Source organism: Tympanuchus pallidicinctus, unplaced genomic scaffold (assembly GCF_026119805.1).
Source record: "Tympanuchus pallidicinctus isolate F22 unplaced genomic scaffold, pur_lepc_1.0 scaffold1, whole genome shotgun sequence".
Lineage (NCBI taxonomy): Eukaryota > Metazoa > Chordata > Aves > Galliformes > Phasianidae > Tympanuchus > Tympanuchus pallidicinctus.
Genome location: NW_026294618.1, coordinates 21,376,588 through 21,398,028, shown reverse-complemented (window position 1 = coordinate 21,398,028; position 21,441 = coordinate 21,376,588). Strand labels below are relative to the sequence as shown.

The following is a 21,441-nucleotide window of genomic DNA, read 5'->3' as shown; positions in this document are numbered from 1 at the left end:
ATAAAGCTCACAGAAAGGAGAGTTAGAGAATTATGTGGTGTGCATGAGGTGAGGAAAACTGTAACAAGTGTATTGAAGCAAAAGTGTGGGATACCAAAAGCAGTACATTCAAAAGATATAAATCATGAATTTATACCTAGTCCGTTTACTTATAAAGCTGATTTAATATAGAAATTTTCTCTCTACTACTGGCAGTCTCAGAAATATAAAAAGTCATGTATCTTTGCAGAATATAGAGCTGAGCTGTTCGTTTCTGTACAAACCTTCTGAAGGTGGGAAATCAGGTTAAGTCGTACCTATTGATAGTGTAGCAGAGCAGTTTTATGATCAGCTGATTTTTATGTAGAATTCGTATCACTACATTTAACTTTTGATGCATTGCTTAACAAAATTGGCCAGCAGCAGGTAGGTTGGGGTGCTCACTTGAGAGCTACAGAAATCCAGGCTTAATCCCGAGTTGCCTAGTTCATGTGAAGGGCTTGATTGTGAAATCCATGTGGGTCTATTCTTAAAGCTGTTCTGCTTTGAGTAAATAATTATTTATGGTGTCCGAAATACTCAGTATTTGGCTCTGAGTTTCACTAAGGATTCTTTAGGAATGTGAGATTGATTTCACCCTATGCCTTTCTTAGATTAAGTGAGGACTTGAGCAGAGATGGTGCCCTGGTGGCCACCAAGATCTAGACTTCATGATAGGACTGGTCTTGTCTCTTTTCTTTATTATTTGTAAGGACTGTGGATGACTTCATGTGTAATAGGAATTTAAATAGATTTAAATACTTTTTTTTTTTTAATGTCTGTGTTTGTGAGGTGGAGAAACTCTTCTCCATTGTGTAATTATCTGCAAAAACTCATAATCTCAAAAATCCTCTATGCTCAAGATGTATTGCATTATTCTAAGTGAATGAGTGCAAATGGTCTCTGATTTACAGCCTGTTGCTTGCTGAAGGGATAAGCATAATTCTTCTGAAGATGTTGTGTGTGTTTCTCATTACTGTTTGCTGAATGAGCACTGGAAGTTAAGCAGTAATTTTATCAAACTTTTGGAGTAGTAAGCCCTTCATGAGTCTAACTTTCTGTTCTGCATATCAGTATGCTTTTTCCCCAGACAAATTTAGTCTGCTCTTAGTAAGCATTTTACCTCATCACTCAGAGCTTCCTTTGCAGTCAGTACAGAGAAACAGGTGATTTGAAGAGTCATTCGCCTATTTTGCCACACGTGATTTTTAGCTTGAGATAAATTACACCACAGAAATGCATATTCTCTTCATAAACCACAGGGATTCGATTTTGTGTAAACTCTAGAACAGTCAGTATGGAGCACTGCTTTCTCGTGCTTTCCTCCTTATTTTAAAAAGCAACAGCAGTATGTAATGGACACCATGAAGAACTTAGATTTTGTTCAGTCTTTCATCTAAGAAACTCCATTGTGTTGCTGTTCTAAACTGTACCGTGGACATCTAGTAAATGCATTGATGCATATTATAAGCTGCTTGTTTCCTCTTGCACCTTCCCTACGTTTTGTTCCCCTTGATCATCACTGTTTGATAGGACTGTTTGTTCAATACCTTGTTTAGTACATTGGAAAGAATGAGGTTTTTTTACAGGTTCTTAAATGTATTTCTACATCTATTCATCTAACTTCTTCAAATATTTGTAATATTTTATGAAGCCTATATTTCTGTTCATGCTGTGAAATAGTCATAAATACACAGTACAATTTTTAGATAGGACATATGTGTTGTAGGCACTCTGAGGCACTTCAGGTAAGAACTCCACAAAAACACCATGGATTTATTATAACTTTAAAAATAAATAAATAATGCTATCAGAGCCAACCAAGGAAGGCGAGTCTTTCAGTTAATAGTCAAATGCAAAGCTGTGTAAGTTAGTTCTATTCCTGTATTTCATTTCCTGGAAATGGTTTCCGCTTTACCAAGAGAGCTGAGCAAATACAGTCTCTAGACATATTAAGTATTTATACATATTTTACTTAAGGAAAAGGATTAATTGTTCTTGTTTTAAATTTGTGATGCATTTCTTTTTTTCAAAATGTCTTACAGAAGCAGAAAGCAGGTGGCACTATAGCCTAGGCATCTATATCCTTCTGCTTCTCATTCTTGCTACATCACATGAAGTTATTACTTCAGATAGGTGAATCACCTTCCTAACTTCTATCACATTTTGTTTTATTAGAATGCTGTGTGAAAATTATTTATGCTGTTTCCAGGAGATTCTGCTCCTCCTGTCATACCAGATCTGCTGACACTGTCAAAATTAGATCAGCTTCTTAGGACAAGGCTCGTGTTTTCTGACATCTGTGTTTTCTGACATCTTTGTTAAATGTCACATTCTCCCCCAGCATGTCATAATGTTTTTAATGAAAAAGAAACAAATGATAGTTAATTTAATGTGAGACTGCTGTTCTTGCAATTGGTGGATTCCTGTTTGAGGAAAGAGTGTTCTTAGTAGATGGAAATGTAAGTGTTGCATTTGGTGATCAATTAGCACAAAAACTGGTTAAAGAACCAAGTCTCAGGAAGATACCGTACTACTGACACTGTATTTTACTATTCTTAAACAAAAATCATAGCAGCTTGGTGTTAACAATTTTGAAAGTTTCCCTCAGAACATTTCTCAGGAAGAGAACAGATTTTTTCTCCCTCTGTGGTGATGAAGTAATGGAGAGAAGATTTCCAAGAACATGGGATTTCCTGGCACCAAGAGACATCCTCTTGTTTCATAGTTTATGAATTAACCATCATAAAAAGGATTAAACTTTCAAAAAAAAATAAAAAAAATAAAAAAAAAATGTTTTTTAACATCTAAGCTGTCAATCATTTATATAACTTTTAAAATGCTTTTTAAAATTAATATAAGATGGTTGTAACAACAGAAGTGAGAAAAATGATTCATTTACTTTAAGGTGGAAGTAGAAATCTTTGATTTGTAGTGTAACTGTGTAGGAAGAGATGAAGAGATATGGGGGTGTTATGGAAGGCAGTCGTACAGGGCATAGTTAAAATGTATAAAACAGGACAATGTTTGAAAGGTAAATATTTCCTCATTTTTAATTACAGCAGAAATGCTGACTATGGAAAATCATACTGAGGAAATATTGCTGAAGTGAAGTGCAAGATATTACTTTTGGAAATTCTCAGGACTTTGTTTAGGATAGAGTGTAATTCAGGAGTGCTGTTAGATATGGAAGACAAACACATTCAACTAAATTAGAGAATGTACCAGAAAACAGCACAGAGACAATCACTTCGTACAAGTTAGCCAGACCTCGGTGTTGAGAAAGATAACTTATAGTCTATATTTGTCAGATTCAGTTTTATGTCATGACTTTCAAAGGCTAATATATGCCAGCAAATAAGATGATGAATTGATTAGATTGCTGACTTCTGATTGAAAATTTAATACACAAAATTGTAAAATCAAATAGTAATGTCCCACTATTGTGCGTGTATCAGAGGTTGCAACAGTTACTTACATTTTGTTCATTATTTAATTTACTAATTAGAATTGGTTTTGTTTTTTTCTTGAAGCAAATAAAGTGAAGAAAAGCTGAAAATCTGTATAGTAACCTTGAGGTTTCAAATGCTTTCACTGCAAAAGGTTACCATATTCATCGAAGTAAAATAAGAGTTGTTTGGAGGTGAAAAAAAAAATACAGTGTAGAGTCCTCCAATAAATATTCCATAGCACACAGATCTTGAGGTTCTGTCTGCCATTTAAGAAGAAAAATTCTCTTCCTTCTGCCATAGTTTCATGTTTGTTTTTTTTTTTTTTTTGTCTAGAAATAATGGAAAATGGAGCAGAATAGGCTTACTTTCCCTATAAAGATAAAACACCAAGCCATCAAAATTTCTGTTATGTGCTTCAAGCATGAAAAAGCAAATTGAGTGTGACAAGGAAATACAGGTTCATGAATAAGATTTTTTTTTTTGTTGGTTTCTTCATTTCTTTTCAGTGTTTTAGGGCCTTTAGCCAAATACTCTAATGTCATGCTGTGTGAAAAAGATGTTAGTTTCTTTGCTTGCTGTGAGATGTTCCAAACTTGGAAGAGATTGTAGCTAAGAAAAAAAAATTATGAAAGAATACATTACCATGAATAACTCAACATTTGCTAGTGAGGGGAAAAAAAAAAAAAAAAAAAAAGCAAGTTATTTACATATAAAATAAAAAAAATCACACTCCAGCAGTGAATGAGTGTCTGTTAGATTGAAAAGAACCATGTTTTAGACCAGTACATATGAATCTTTTGCTTGTAATGAGGGCAGTTGATCTCAGTATTTAATGTGCAGTGACCTAGTAGTGAATACATTGACCTTTGTGAACAGAAAGTAAAATCATGCAAATTAAATTTTCAATGCAAGTTAAAAAGAATATTATACAGGCTAATACAGTGGATATTCAGTGACCTTCCTGGAAGTGTGAATACTAACTTGTAGCAAGAGTAGAAACTGTGGCTCTAAAGTTTTGGGTTACTCCAGGTTTGGTGTGCTCTATTCTTTTTTCTCATGATTAGCATTGACAGATATGAAGAAGACCGAACACCTTGACTAACAGTACCTCTATGTTCCTGAGGGCTCACAGTTGTTCTTTCTGGCTTTTTATATCTAAGGTTTCCTGAGGGTTTTGTCTCTATCTAGATGAAGAAATGGCTTTTGGCACAACTTGGTACTTAGACGGCCCCCTTTATGTATTATCCATCTTTTTTCCCTGATCTTGTTTCTGCTTTTCCACCTGTGATCTTCCCACATCTGCCAAAATGAGCTTGCTTCATGCATTTATCCTGATTCCTTTTTCTGAAAGGAGTATTTTAAGCATCAGTATTGTGAACATCAGCATTTGGACCTAGAGAAGAACAGAAAGATTTGTGTATTTGTGTAGAAAAGAAACAGAATTTCTAAAACTCTGAAAATTGTAGAAATCTGTTTTTTTTTTTTTTTTTTTTTGTTTTGTTTTGTTTTGTTTTTTTTTTAACCTAAGAAGCCTGGTATTTACCAACCAAAATGCAAGCCGACAAACAGAGGAAAAATAGGGTTTGTTTTTCTACTGTAAAGGAAGAAGAAGGTCTCAACAATCTTTCTTCAAAGGTTTACTCCAATTACAACGCTTGGGACAAAATGGATAAGCACAGATGAGAAAGTTTACATGAGGAAAAACAAAAAACGTAAATAGTCAGGAATTCTGATGCCTCATAAAATCCTGATTCTGAAATCCTTGGTTTCAAACACTGTGCTTCTCCCCATCTGAAAGTAAGAAAGAGCAGAGGAGTGTAATGAGTATAGAATAATGTTGTAGTTGTCATCAGACTACATTGTACCACAGATCTCCAAAAACATGCAATCAAAAATAATCAAGAAAGAGGAGATGCATTTTCTGTAGATGAGGTAAATTATGCAATTATTGAATTATATATTTTAAATTTTAAAATGAAGCACTAATTTTAACATTGTAATAAGGAGCATAGTGATTTGTTTTACGAAAGCCAATTTTCAAGGCTATTCAGCATATTTGGCAGCATTTTATGGACTGTTCAAGCTTGCTTTCACAGTATAGTCTTGTCCTCGTTTATTTTTTATTGCTGTAACCATTAATCATAGGTTCTCTCTTTGTTTTCGAAAGGGCCTAGCCAAAAGAAAAGCTTGTCAACTTCATCCTTTCAACATGAAGTGCCAGAAAGGAGAAATTATTTTAAAAACATACTTTTTTTAGTTATTAGTACTGCTTCACTATATTCTCTTTGTCCATGTTTTACATTCTCTATTATCTCACTGATGGAGAGAGAGGACTTCTCTTTTCCTAGTCTGTATAAGTCTTTGCAAGCTCATAAATGCAAGATTGAGCTGATGGTATCTTCCTCTAAAGACAAATACCTTAAGATGTTCTTGCCTATAATGTTTTGGAATCCCAGTTTCCCATGCTCAAGGTGTTGCTCATGTGTTCTATCCATTCTGTTTCATGATCATGATATTTTACTAATCCATTTATGAATTTTAAATTGCTTAATTTATCTGAAGGAATTTGACATCGCATTTTAGAAGTAAAACCAGCTGGCAACTAGTCAGCAGTGGTGTTCCCCTGAGGTTTGTATTGAGGTCTGTCCTATTCAGTTTCTTTATTGATTATATGGGTGAGGGGATTGAGTGCTCACTGAGTAAGTCTACAGATGACACTTTCTTCCAGCTTGGTCTTGATCTGCCTAGGGGTAGGATGACCCTACAAGGAGATCTGAACTGGCTGGATTGCTGGGCTGAGGCCAGTGGGATGAAGTCCAACAAGACTAAGTGCTGAGTGCTGCACTCTGGCCACAACAACCCCATGCAATGCTAGAGGCTTGGGGCAGAGTGCCTGGAATTCTATATAGAAGAAATAGACCTGTGGGTGATGGTTGATGCTTGGTTGAACATGAACCAGTGTACCCAAGTGGCCAAGAAGGTCAATAGCATCCTGGCTAGTATAAGAAATTGTGTGGCCAGCAGGAGCAGGAAAGTGATCATCCCTCTGTACTCAGCGCTGGTGTGGCCACACCTCAAGTGCTGTATTCAGTTGAGGGCTCCTCACTACAAGAAAGTCACTGAGGCCCTGGAGTGTGTCCAGAGAAGAGCAACGAAGCTGGTGAGGGGTCTGGAGCACAAGTCCTATGAGGAGCAGCTGAAGGAGCTGGGATTGTTTAGTTTGGATAAGAGGAGGCTCAGGGGAGACCTCATTGCTTGCTATAGCTACCTGAAGGGAGCTGGAGGTGAAGTGGGGTTTGGCCTCTCCTCCGTTTTAGTTAGCAATAGGACTAGAGGGAATGTTTTAGTAGTCCTCACAGGTTTTGTTTATGTGGTGTTTTTATTGATATAAATACTTCATCATTTATTTATAAATTTATCTTGTTTTTTACCTCCCATCAAATTTTGTACTCAGAATCATGTAATTGTTCAAATATTTCAGTATTTCAGTAGTTTATAAAACAATATAATTTTAGAAAGAAGCACATGAAGAGAATAAATACAGCATATTGCATAACACACATACCTAAAAATCCATGTGTATGAGAAATTTGAATCAAAATAGCATGAATAGATTTGGGGGTCATTATAACTCAGAGTTTTCTTCAAGGATTTGAAATTTTGCACCATTCTATCAGAATTTAATGTGATAAAAATAAAAATATTAGTTGGATAGCCAGCTTTCAGAAGACTCAGACTTGCATAAATAACTTTTCCTATTTTTGAAATATCCACATAAGCTCTGTTCTATTGTTTTTGAAAAATAGTGTTTACATGGTAAGTACTTGAATGCTTATAATGTTTTTGGAGGTGCTTGGATGGAAGTCGCAAAAGTATGGTATGTTCTCAGTATAGTCAAGTAAAGTAATTTTTACAGTTATCATGCCTTTAAAATGGAATTGTTTCCTTTTTCTAAAGTGTTCTGAGATATTCTCTCCTGACTGTTCATATTCCTTCACTGTTTTCAGAAAGCTCTTTACAGAATGTTATGTCCCCAGCTCTGTATTTTCTAAGCATCTCTTGCCTTCATTTATGCTTAAAGATTTGTAGAGCCTTAGTACAATAATCTGAAGGAAGCTAGCTGCCAACACATGTGGAGCATGCACAGCTCAGCAGTAAGGAAGCCTAGTGTGTGCTAAATCAAGTCTTTTGTTTGTAATTGTAAAAACAGATCCAGTGAAGGCAGCTGCACTAACAGTGAAGTGACATTTATGGGTAATAAAGTGCACACTTTTTATGTAACACCTCTCTTTCTTGGATTTTCAAAAAGAGGCAATAAAATGGATATAGAGCAGTGAGTAAATTACATCACACCAAACAAACAGATGCAACAGTGACATTCGGGTAGGCTACAATGTGGACTTGTACATAGGAATGATGTACAGACAACTAGGGCAGTGGGAAGTATCTTTCCATTGCCTAACTGAGTCAGGGAAATGTCCTCAGTCCTGCAACCTCTCAGCATCGGCAGTGCCCAAGTTGCCAGCAGAAGAAATACTTCATAGTAGAGCCACTTCTTCTCTCAGATTGTGTCTGGTCAATTTAGAAAATCTATGAATATTTGTATCTTATTTCCTCCACTATCACTATGTCAACTGTTTGTGCATCCTAACTCTCACTTGAGAAAGCTGATTAGAAATTAAGAAACTGTAAGAATGAACTAGACCTCTATACCTAACTGAAGGGAGGTTGTGGTGAGCTGGGGTTTGGCCTCTTCTCTTGTGTAACTGGTGGTAGGACAAGAGGGGTGGACTCAAGCTGTGCCAGGGTAGATTCAGGTTGGACATTAGGAAATACTACTTCTCTGAAAGAGTGGTCACGCACTGGAATGGGCTGCCCTGGGAGATGGTGGAGTCACTGACCCTGGAGGTGTTCAAGGAACGTTTGGATGTTGTGTCGAGGGACATGGTTTAGTGACAACTATTGGTTTTAGTTAGATGGTTGGACTGGATGATCTTGTACGTCTTTTCCCACTTTGTTGATTCTGCGATTCTATATAGGATGTAGTCTTGGTATTTTGGAAGTGACTCTATGTTTTCTCTATTCCAAAAGAGCAAAATCGTCTTTTTAATTTTGTTGATTTATCCTGGAGGAATTTCAGAGCTAAGGTCTGAGCAGGGCTGTTTATGTTTATTTGTTTGAAAGTTTTTGAAGGACATTTGCTTAGAATCTGTCAGCTTTTGTGAACTTAGAGCCAGAAAGAGCGTTTACACAAGATGTACACATAAAACTACTGAGATTTTCAATTAATTTTATGCAGTAAGAACATCAAATTCAAAGACAAATTTTTGGGCTGTGATATTGTGAAGACTGAAATGAGATGATTAGTGGTAACCAAAACATCTTCATCAAGGGTAAGTTATGTCTGACAAACTTGGTGGCCTTTTATGGTTTTACAGCATCAGTAGATAAAGAAACTGACATCATCTAACTGGACTTATGCGAAGCATTTGACACTGTCCTGCATCCATCCTTGTTACCAAATTGGTGAAAAATTGATTTGATGGATGCACCACTTACTGGCCAAGGAACTGCCTGGATTGTTGCAGTCAGAAAGTCACAGTCAATGGCACAGTGTCCAAGTGGAACCCAGTGATGAGTGGTGTTCCTCAGAGATTGGTGTTGGGACTGAGTTATTTAAGATCTTTGGAGGTGACATGGACAATGGGATGGAGTGCACCCTCAGCAAGTTTGCAGATGGCGTGAAGCTGAGGGATGCTGTTGACATGCTAGAAGGAAGAGATGCTATCCAGAGCACCCTGGACAGCTTGAGAGGTGGGCCCATGCCAACCTCATGAAGTTCAAGAAGGCCAAGTGCAAGGTCCTGCACCTGAGTCAGGGCAATCTCAAGCACAAATAGAGGTTGTGTAAAGAATGGCTTGAGAGCATCTCTGAGGAAAAGGATTTTGGAGGGTTGGTTTATGAAACATTCAACATGAGCTGGCAATGTGTGCTTGTAGCCCAGAAGGCCAACAGTATCCTGGCTTGTATCAAGAGAAGTGTGACCAAAATGTCGAGGGAGGTGATTCTGCCTCTCTATTCTGCTCTCATGAGATGTCATCTGGATATCAAGCTGTTGGAGCAGGTCCAGAGGAGGGCCATGTAGATGATCAGATGACTGGAGGACCTCCCCTGTGAAGACAGGCTGAGAGAGCTGGGGCTGTTCAGCCCGTAGAAGGTCTCAGGAGACCTTATAGCTGCCTTCCATTATCTGACAGGGGCCTTTAGGAAAGCTGGGGAGGGACTTCTTAGAAGGACATGTAGCAACAGGACAAGGGGAAACAGCTTTAAACTGGAAGAAGGTAGATTTAGACTAGATATTAAAAAGAAATTATTTAGTGTGAGGATAGCGAGACTCTGGAACAGGTTCCTCAGAGAGGCTGTGGGTGCCCCCCCCCCCGAAGCATTCAAGGCCAGCCTGAATTGGGCTTTGAGCAGCCTGTTCTAGTGGGAGGTGTCCCTGTCTTTATTAGGGGGATTGTAACTAGACAATCTTAAATGTCCCTTACAAACCAAACCTTTCTGTATGTCCAAGATACTTAAATTGCTCAATTTTTTTGCTGTCTGTAATAGTTCAAACTGTAACATTCTGTTTTAAAAAATAAAATATGATAAATCTTTAGAAAAGCAAAACTTCTTTATTTACCTGTTAACATGAATTAGCTGCTATAAAAACCTTTCAAAATCTCCATCAAATTGAAGAACAAAATGATGATTCCATTAGAGATTTGTTATTGAAGGCTTATTTACTGATTAAAAAGGAAATTCATTAGTCTTCTATAATTTACAGACTAAGGAAAATTTAACTCAATTAAACTCATACATGAAGTAGCCTAAAAGTGTGCATGTAGCTCCTTCCAACTAGTCATAATTAGTTATTTTCTTTCAAACACATAACCTATCTTTTCTAGTAGGAAAAAATCAGTGTGACTTTGAAACATTAGCTTCTTACCTGAAAACAAGTGCACAAAGAGAGTGACATAGCTGATACATCAAGTTTGACAATTCAGTGAACATACCACTAAATTTATACTTAATTATCTGTTTTACAAGCATTTTAATTGATAACTGTTTCCTGGATGAAACAGGAAACGAGAGCTCATGTCCTCATTTCCTACTTTTTTTAGTGAAATCAGTATGTAAGATAATAATTGAATAAGTTACACTTTAAGAGTCTGAATTTTATTATGCAATATTATCTGTAGGGGAAAAAAAAAAAAAAAAAAAAAAAAAACAACCAACCAAAACAAAAACAATAACCCACCAACAAAGTGAATTTGTGAAATAAAGCAAATCTTCCTTTCTCACTTTCACCCATTTTACCTTAATCTTGTTCATTTAGTCATCTGCTTATTGCTTTCTACTGTAATTGAATTCTTCCTTTCTTACATGTAAATTGCTTTTTAAGTACCATGAGTCTGAACTAAAGCCCAAAGTACATAGCAAGCATTTATTTGTCACTTTATGTTTAACTTTCCTCTTACTTGGGACAAATTTCAGACTTCACTGATTCAAAGAAACAATCTCCCTAGACCATCAGAATGTAGAAGGCAATAAAAAGTGGAGATTTATTGTATTTGGGTTCATCCACTTTTGCAATCCAAAGTGGCTTGTGGTTCATTATATTGATCCCAGTCCCTCTGAACAGAATCAAGGTGTTGATTAAGCAAGAGTGTGCTGAAGGACAGAGAGAAATAAATAAGAAAGAAAGGAGAAAAAAAAAGCAAGTCACCACCACAGATCTCGTGATGCTTGAGGGTCCCTTCTCCTGTCACTGAGGTAGTTGAGGATGTGTGGAGCGTGTGTCCCTGTCTGTGGGGTTGGCAAGGCCGTGTGTTGATCGCTTCCAATCGAGCCAGGAGCTGTTGCCAAGCAGAAAGTGTCCAGTACCACGTAGCATTTGTGTGCCATGCTGGATGTACTTCTGCCTTTGCACGGCAGTTGTGGAGGATTGTAGTTTTTTTCTGCAGTTTTTGCAAGAGTGAAAGATTTTTGTTCCGAAACCTTCACAAGATTGTTACAATTTTGTTACACTAGCCACCAGTTATCCACAAGTTGGAAAGAGGGGAAAATTCACAACTGTTACAGTTCCATTTGGTGTTGCCATGGAGTCTGAGCCAGAAAGAAATGCGTAATTTTATTCCCACAATCCACCTAGAGAAACGAAGGCATGGTAAATCAGTGTGAGTTTAGACTGTTCACCAGTCTGTACAAACTAAATGTGTAAGAATGCTTGGTGTGCTCACAGCAATTCGAATGTATGAGTTCATTCTGAATACGTTCAGCCCTGGCATCACCATGTGATAAGTAGAGTCCAATCTGCTCTTCACTGCTTGTCAGCAAAGGCAATTAGATTGTGCACAGCATGGCACTACATGCTACTACAAAGCTTCCTGCTGGGTCAGAGTGCAGGCAGACTAAAGTTCTTACCTGCCTGCAAAATATCTTTATAGGCATAGCTACTGAGTGCCTTTAGGCAAAGGATCTTATGGTACTTTGGAACAAATAAGAGTATTTCATTTTTGGGTTATAGTAAGAGTGGTAAATCACTGAAGAATAGCTTGAGTGCTTGGTTTTATTTTGCATTAATGTTTATCAGCAAGTAGGTAACTCTTCAATGTATGCATAGGCTGCTCTGAAAGTAATGCCTTCCTATTTTTTTTTTCCGTGAAAACTACAACAGACACAAACAGCATAATAACACTTCTTGATAGAGAAAATCATCAGCAACAAATGCTGTTTTTTGACAGTTGCCACCACCCATCATGCATTTTAATCAGTGATGAACAAGAGCTTACATGCAGAGCTTACAAAAATCTTCGTGGTCGTCCATAGGGTGGTTTGTCTTTCATGTCACTGCTGAAATGCAGCACTCACTGCCTCAGTATGCTAACAACCACTACTTGGTCTCCATCAGTGTTCAGCATGGATTGACAGCTGTCAAAGGTTGCCCTTTTTTCCCCATGGGTGAATATCATCTTTGTCAGGAGTAACTTGTTGCTCAATCATAATGTAATCCATATCTTCTGTTTTTGGTATTATTAGTGCTCTTGTTTAGTCATAATTCATAAGTGACATTATGACAAGAAAAAGAAGTATCAGAAATTATTCAGCAGATACTCATTGGAATATACTGAAAGATATTCTTTAGTCTATTGTGGAATAATAACTGATATTTCTTATGAGTTCATTGGGCTCCGAGTTAGCCTTTACAGAATAATGTTTTAGGACAACCTGAGGCAAATGACATGCTTCAATTTTCAAACAGCTCTTACCAAATGAAATTAGTGAGTAAGTAAATGACTAAATTAGTGTTGGAAATGTAGTTTTCATGAATAACAATTTAAGAGAGGCTTTTGTTTGTTTGTTTGTTTTGTTTGATGGAGAGCTGTTAGAAAATAAGTGGAATCTTTAATGTTTAGGAGATATTCAGAGCTTGGGAAGATAAGCATTGCATAAGAAGCAAAAGAGCAAACTCTTATACCCATGAAATCTCTTCTGTACAAGGCATCCTACTTGCACATTGTGATTAAAAACAAACGAACAAATAAATGTCATGGAAAAGTTCGAATTCTTTATTTACCTTACGTGTTTCCTTGTTTTAGAGGAAACTATTGATTTTCATGCAGAATGAAAAAAAAGTTCTTTTGAATCTTCATTTCTGCGTAGTTTTTTTTTTTTTTTTTTTTTTTTTTTTTTTTTAACTAATTGGCTAATTTATATTTTTAATGCAGACCAAAAATACATTAACTTTTTTTGCCTAGTTAGTTAGCTGCTCTTACAAAAACAGTTCCAGTCCTCTTGCTCAAAAATATGTGATAATTGCTTTTCACTGCTAAGAAATGCAGATCACATTCTTAAAAAAAAACAACTTATTAACTTGCCATTTTAGTGATCTTTCCTTTTTATATTTAATTTCCGTAGTGTGAAAGATTGTATCAACTCAATAAATTTCTGAAAAGTTAATGTTAATTGTAAGCAGCAAGGTCAAATAAAGCACGACAGTAGACTAAAATAACAAGAAATATGAAAGTAGACTAAAAAGCATTCATTTAAGCTGAAAGATCTTGCTATAGTGAGAGATATGGAAACTTTCAAGTTGTACCTGAGTGTAGATAATGTGAGGCTTTCTTTCTCAATTACTGTTAGGCCCCAGCTGCTAATAATCATTCTCTTTTTTTGTGGAGAAGCCTGTCTGAGTTCTTTCAGATGTTCAAGATCCATTGCTGTGAAGTGCTTTGAACAGAAATGAATTGCTAACCATCTTTACATTCTCAGTTTCTCATATATGACATGGCAACTTTTGTTCTCTGCTCTCTTCATGCGCAGAAAAAAAGAGTAAAGGAAACACCTTCTTTCCTTGGTATTTGGTTTTACTTCACATCTTTGAAGCATAAACAAAAGCTGCTTTGAAGTAATGCTAAAATCTCTTTAAAATAGGTAGTTCTTCTAAGCTTTGTTTTTTCTTATTAGCGATGTAGAAAACATTATCAAGTCTCACTGAAGTAGGATTTGCAGTGTGTCATATACCTAATACCCTTTTTATTTCATGTCTGTACTGAAGATACCCTATATGGGTATTTTTCATGTCTTGTAGTTTAAGCATTTTCTTTTATTTCAGTCTGATTTGCATTACTTTTGTATTGCAATTTTACGATTATTCACGGTTTAAAAATATGAAGTTTATTTGCTTTTGATCAGTTATAGGTGTATACGATTTCCATCTGGTACTCTTCTCTTCCATGTCTGCCAAGGAGACCTGGAAGAAACATGATCAATGTAATAGTCTGTTTGTGACTCATTGTATTTTGGAAGACAAATTTGCAGAAAATGTTTTCTAGCCAAATAACTTTTGTCTTCAAAGATACCTCAAAGTTTACTGCTTCCATTAGCTGCCATAATGACTGAAAGGAAGTTTTAGGATTTAAAACATTAATTAACTTTTTGTAAAATAGCTTAGTATAGATGTCATTTAATCTTTTCAGTGTATCCGTACAGCTGTAATAAAGCACAGGTATCTAAAGATTCTGCAGGGACAAAGCTCACTGTTGGCAATGTGATGCACAGTTAGAGTTGCAATGTCTGTGGTTTCAAGAAAGTGAAGGAGATAGTAAGTGACAACAAGAAAATAGAAGCATATGGAGGAGTGCTGAAATGTTACCAAAATTCCTCTGAATCAAAAAGAATTTTTTGTTTTCCTGCATTTTTAATACCTTCACGAGTCTCTCAAGGTTGTGCAGACAAGTTAATCACTTGTGGAAGAGAAACAGAAGTTTATCAAATCCAAAATTATCGTGGCTTTTTAAAAACAAAAATATTCTTCAAGATATGGCCTTCCCTTACTGCTACTTTATATGTACACCTCTGAACAGACAGATTGGAAATCATCCCAGACTACCCATCCTGGAGTTAAATGTTCCTGTGTTAGCTTAATGAAAAATAAGCCTATTTAAAGGTAGCAGTGCCATAACACATAAAAACATGGATAAGATTTGAGAATCATATTAACAGTTTTCTTTCTCCAGATTTCTGAAATGTGATCCAGTGCTGTCTACACTGCCAAGGGTTCAGTGTAGGTTTTGTTGTCTGTCACTTAATTTTACATGCAAGCCAAGATAGATTCTGTATTGAATTAAATTTCCATTCTTAGGTAAAAATAAGACCATTTGGAAGTTCTCATTTGATTGCTTATTCCCAGGTTGAAAAAGGAAATCTGCTTACTGATAGTTTTGTAGGTAGAAATTTATTGAATCAAAAGGTGATCCAAGAGGACAATACTGAGTTTCTATGTTACTAAGTCCTAATGGGAGTTTGTTCTGTAGTTTTTTTTTTTTCCATTTTTAGTCTTGCTACAATTCAAGCTGAAAAAAATGTATATATATATTCCATAAATGCACTTTATTACAAGTAACTTTTTCCATGAAGACAAAATAATAATAAAAAAAAAGCTCTTTAAAGAATTTATGACTGTAAAATTAGCTCAGATCATGAATTTAGGTTTCTAGCGTGGGAAGTAAAGTTAGATCACTACCTGTTTGTAATCTTGCTCTTTCCAAAAATAAAACCTGTGTGATTTAGGCATTTATCTTGGGTTTCAGTAGGAGCAGTGAGACCTGATATGTAGGCATGGACAGAGCTGCATAGCAGCTTCCTTTTCTGCTGTGTGAGCCAGAGAAGGTGCTTCATCAATATGTGCTGCAACACAGTCACGATCTTACATCCCCTGGAGAGCCTACCAGGAAAATCTTATGCTTTCTCCAAACTGCCTCTCCTTCTCCATTATACCCAGTAGTGAAAATAAGACTCTGGTTGATAGTGATGAAGGGACCTCTGGTTGGCTCTGTTCACAGCCTGAACTGAAAAAGGGAACTATATCTAAGTGATGTGTTTTTTTCCACTTGGCTTTGTTTTTGTATGCCCTTCCAGCTGCTGTTTTGCATGCCAATGCAAGACTGGCTTAGAAATTCATAGTAAAATTCATACTTTCAAACAATTTTAAAGTAAAAGTAAAATACACTTCCACTGTAAAATGTCTTCTTACTTCAACTGTAGTTCTTTAGAAAATTAGTGATTTTCTGCAAATACAGTCACACAGAAACACACAGATAATGTTCACTTTATTCTTTTTGGAAACTGTATTTTTCATGAATCACTGTCCAGGATTCTCAGTGATTTTATCTGCAGGTGGACAGTGTTGGTGTGGTGGCATTCCACACTGAAGCAAGGAATTGCCTCAGCAGGGCAATTGAATTTCTGTTAGTGAGGAAGTGCTGGGTACCATTGTGCCTGAGCCTGTTGCTGTCACTGGAGAGTGGCAAGGAAGCTACCTGTACGAGGGATGAGCAGTGGGATGATGTGTTCAATATGGTGGCAAAGCTCAAGGAGGAAATGGAGAGATTAAGGAGGATCAGGGGGTGTGAGCAGGAGATAGACTGGTGGAGTAACTCCCTCCCAGGAGGTTTTCTAGAGCAAGGAGGTTGACTTCACTCCTCAAGACTGCCTTTGCTAAAAAGGAAAGGAAGATAATCATCACGGGTGACTCCTTAGAGAAATGAAGTGTTCTGTATATTGGCCAAACCCTACTCATAGGGAAGTGTGCTGCCTCTCTGGGGCCTGGATCAGCGACATTATTAGCAGAATTCCTAGTCTTGTTTGCTCCTCTGATTATTATCCTTTACGCATAGTTCAGGCTGGCAGCAATAAAGTTGCTGAGAGAAGTATGAGGGCTATCAAAAGGGACTTTAGGGGACTGTGGCCGTTAGTAGATAGAGTGGAAGTACATGTGGTGTTGTCCACTGTCCCTTCAGTGATAGGGAGGGATGCTGGAAGGACCAGGGAAGCCTTTTCGATAAATAACGTCTGAGGGGGTGGTGCCACTGAGGAATTTTGGCTTTTTCAACTGTTGGGCAGTTCACTCGGCACCTGGTCTGATGGCTGCTGATGGGGTCCACCTGGATCATGGGGGGAAAAAAATTCTGACCCAGGAGCTGACTGGGCTGATAGGGCTTTAAATTAGATTAGGAGGGGGAGGGAGTTGAGAGTGAGCCTGCTAAAGACAATATGTGGGATAGCGTCGCTAAGTCAGAGAGATAATGTTCTAGCTAGGAACAGTTTGATGTGGTTGCCAAGCTGCTCTCTATCACATTTGAAAAATGGTGGCTGTCAGTTGAAGTACCCAGTGATTCAACAAAGGGAAACATCACTCCTGTATTCAAGAGAGGAAGACCTGGGGAACCACAGGCAGGTGAGTCTCATGTCTGTTCCTGGGAAGATTATGGAACAGTTCCTCCTGAAGGGGATGCTAATGCACAAGCAAGATGTGAAAGGGATCTGAAACAGCTGGCATGGTTTCACCACAGGCATATTGTGCCTGACCAATCTGTTGGACTTCTATGATGGAGTTATGGCGTCTGTAGATGAAGGAAGGGCAAATGATAGCATCTACCTACACTTCTGCAAGGTCGTTAACATGGTCTCACACCCCATCCTTATCTCTAAATTGGAGAGAAATGGATTTGAAGGGTGAACTATTTGGTGGATAAATAATTGGTTGACTGGCCATAGCCAAAGGGGTTTTTGTCAGTAGCTCTGTGCACAGGTGAAGGTTGATCACGAGTGGTGTCCCCCGGGGGTCTGTCTTGGGACTAGTGCCCTTCAATAACTTTATCAGTGACATAGACAGTGGAAGTGAGTGTACCCTCAGCAAGTTTGCTGTTGACACCAAGCTGAACACAACAGAAGGGGGGGATGCAATTCAGAGGAACCTGGACATGCTCATGGCCTTTGATGTGGTCCCCCACCATCCTTATCTCCAAAATGAAGGGATGTGAATTTGATGGGTGGAACCACTCGATGAATAAAAAATTGGTTAAAAGGCTGCAGACAAAGGGTAGTTATCAATGGCTCTATGTCCAGGTGGAGGCTGGTAACAAGCGGTGTCCCCCAGGGATCTGTCTTGGGACCAGTGCTCTTTAACATCTTTATCAATGACATTGATGACAGAATCGAGTGCACCCTCAGAAAGTTTGCTGACGACACCAAGCTGAGTTGTGTGGTTGACATGGTGGAAGGAAGGGATGCCATTCAGAGGGACCTCAACAGGCTTGAAAGGTGGATCTGGGTGAACCTAATGAGGTTCAACATAGCAAAGTGCAAGGTTTTGCACTTGGGCTGGAGGAATCCCAGGCATCCATACAGACTGGAAGGAGTGGTTGTTGAGAGCAGCTCCACAGAGAAAGACCTGGGGGTTTTGATAGACGAAAAACTTAACATGAGTCAGCAGTGTGCCCTTGCTGCTTGGAAAGCAAATAGTATCCTGGGCTCCATCAGAAGAGGGGTGGCCAGCAGGGACATGGAGGTGATTGTCCTTCTCTACTCTTGTGAGGCCACATCTGGAGCACTCTGTCCGGTCTGGAGCCCCCAGTACAAGAAAGACAGTTGGAGAGGGTCCAGAGTAGAGGCACAAAGATGAGCAGGGGACTGGAGTACCTCCCGTACAAAGACAGGCTGAGGAAGCTGGGCTTGTTCAGCATGGAGAAAAGAAGATTGTGAGGTGACCTCATTGCAGCCTAAAGGGAGCCTACAGAGGGGAGGGGAATCAACTCTTTGAAAGTGTAGATAACAAGACAAGGGGAAATGGTTTTAAGTTGAGGGAGGGAAGACTGAGGTTGGATGTCAGGGGAAAGTTCTTTACAGAGAGAGTGGTGAGGTGCTGGAACAGGCTGCCCAGAGAGGTTGTGGATGTCCCATCCTTGGAGGTGTTCACGACCAGATTGGATGGGGCCCTGGGCAGCCTGGTCTGGTATTAAATACGGAGATTGGTGGCCGTGCATGTGGCAGAGGGATTGGAGATTCATGATCCTTGAGGTCCCTTCCAACTTTGGCCATTCTGTGATCCTGTGATTCTGTGAAATAATTTGATCTTGTGAGCATACATAAAATGCCAATAATTACATGCTTTAAACTAAAAGAGGATAGATTTAGGTTAGATGTTAAGACAAATTTTTTTTCACTCAGAGCGTGGTGGAACAAGTTGCCTAAGGGCAACCCTAAGGGATTGTGGATGACTGACGCCTAGAGGCATTCAAGGCTGGGTTGGATGGGGTCCTGGCCAGCCTGAGGTAGTAGTTGGCCACCCTACCCATGGCTGAGAGATTGAAACTAGATGATCTTTAAGGTCCCCTCCAACCTAAGCCATTCAATGATGATAATGGGGCTGCCCAGTTTTTTAAAAAATCCATATGGTGCTGTCAGCATGGAGATTTTCTAACAGCAAGCTGTGTTACGGAGAATATTTTTCCTTGTGCTGCCTGTATCTGTGAATTGACTGCTTTGCCAATGGTTGCAGTCTGCAGTGCTGATTTAGAATCAATGAATAGAGATGGAGATGTGTTTTTGTTTTGATGAAGAGAACAAAGAAGAGACAAAATACAGCACAGACAATAGAGTATTGATTCAGAGAGGGCATTCTTTGCATTGTAGTTAATTTCTAATTCTGACTTATTTTGTGGATTTGACTGCATCAATGAACATGCTTTAGAATCAGTTAATGAGTAATGAATATGGTTTTTAGTAACACTTTGCTACGTAGCTGACAGAAATGTCATAGTTTTGTTTCAGTAATCAGAATTCATTCTTGACCTTGGTAAACTCATCTAATGTAAAAATTCTTTGGGACTAACTCTTTATGTATTGTGGTATACTATCTGGCTTTCTTATGTAACTCCATGGCATCAGTTTCGGATAGAAGCACATTAGCTAGTTGCTTAGGGTGACAACTTTCCCAGGTGTTGCTGGTAGTATTTGACTTAAGCCCACAAGATAAAGTGAAATCTGCAGTCAGAGAATCCAAGTTCTGAGCTGTTGAACTCATGTTCAAACAAGAATTTTGTATCTGTATGCACAGAAAGAACTGTGTCTAAAACAACCGACCAGGTAAGTTAGCTGATTTGGGGGAAGGGAATGTATGTTTTTAATTCCAATAGTACTTATTTCGTATTTATATATTAATGTCCTTAGGAATTTCATTTAGAATAAAAACTCCTTTTCCTAGACAACCTAGTGAAAGTAATCAAAAATGTGTAGCCATCATGACCTTACTAAGGGCAAATTGTTCCTAACAAGTTTTGTGGCCTTCTACAATGATTCCTACATTGGTTACAGGAAAGAGCAATGGATGTCATTTATCTGGCCGTGTGAAAAGCGTTTGACACTATCCCACATGACAGTGAGGAGAGACATGGATACTCAATAGTTATATGTCCTGATAGAGACTATTGAAACGTAATATTCCTTGGGGCTCAGTCTTGGAAACAGAGTTGTTTAACATCTTTGTTGGTGGGACTGAGCAAGTGGAAGGAAGGTCATCCAGACTGGCCTAAGAATTGGTTTTGTATTAACTGCATTAAGTTCAACAGGGCAAGTGCAAGGTCCTGCACCTCAACCGGCAATCGCAGATAGGAATACATGCTACATGATGAGCAGATTGAGAGCATCCATCAGGAGAAAGGCTTGGGGTATTCATAGCCGAAAACTGAACATGAGCCAGCAATGTGTACTTGCAGTCTGGAAGGCCAACCATATCCTGGGCTACATCAAAAGAAGCATGACCAGCAGGACAAGGGTAGTGATTATACCCCTCTACTCTGCTCTTTTAGGACCCTGTCTGGGGTACTATGTTCAGCTCTGGTGCCTTCAATAAGAGGAGGACCTGCATAATGATCAGAGGGCTGGGGCACTTCTCCTGTAGAGTGAGACTGGGAGAGTTGGGTTTTTTTGAGCCTGGAGAAGTCTCCGGGGAGACCTTATTGTGACCTTCCAGGACCTAAAGGGGGCCTGCAGAAAAGTCAGAGAGAGGCTATCAGATGTAGCATAGTGCTGGGACAAGAGGTAATAACTTTAAATATAACAGAGTACATTTATATTAAACATTAGGAAGAAATTATTTAATCAGAAGATGGTGATTCACTGTGAAGTGACAGAAACTGTGAATGCTGGTGTTCAAGATTAGTTTGAAATGGGTTTTGAGCAACCTGCTCCAGTGGGAGGCATCCCTGCCCATGGCAGAGGGTTTGGAACTAGATGGTCTTTAAGGTCCGTTTCAACCCAACCCATTCTCTGATCTTCTTTTGTGGCTACATTATTTTGAAGTCAAGAAAGAAATCAGTTTTTCAAATCAGATGAAATTGTCACTGTCCAAAACATGATCTCAGTTGGTCAAAAGAACAATCCATTAACTTATTTCTAAGAAATTATTCTCTTGCAAGACAAGACAGAGATTTTCAACCAAACATTTTTTAGTTAGATCAGTTGCTATGAAAATTGTTTTTTTTCTTTTTTTTCCTAGCAGTTAGCCAACCTTGCTTAATTTTTGACTCTACTTGCTTTTTGTTATGCTACAAAAAAAGTGTAAGTCTCAGATTTTAACAACTGA

At 38.2% G+C, this 21,441-nt stretch overlaps 1 protein-coding gene across 1 annotated transcript in view; it reads left to right on the top strand.

Moving 5' to 3' along the window:
• Positions 1-21,441, top strand: part of CSMD1 (CUB and Sushi multiple domains 1) — a 984,784-nt gene that overhangs the window by 218,769 nt on the left and 744,574 nt on the right. The gene's annotated exons all lie outside the window — the stretch shown is intronic.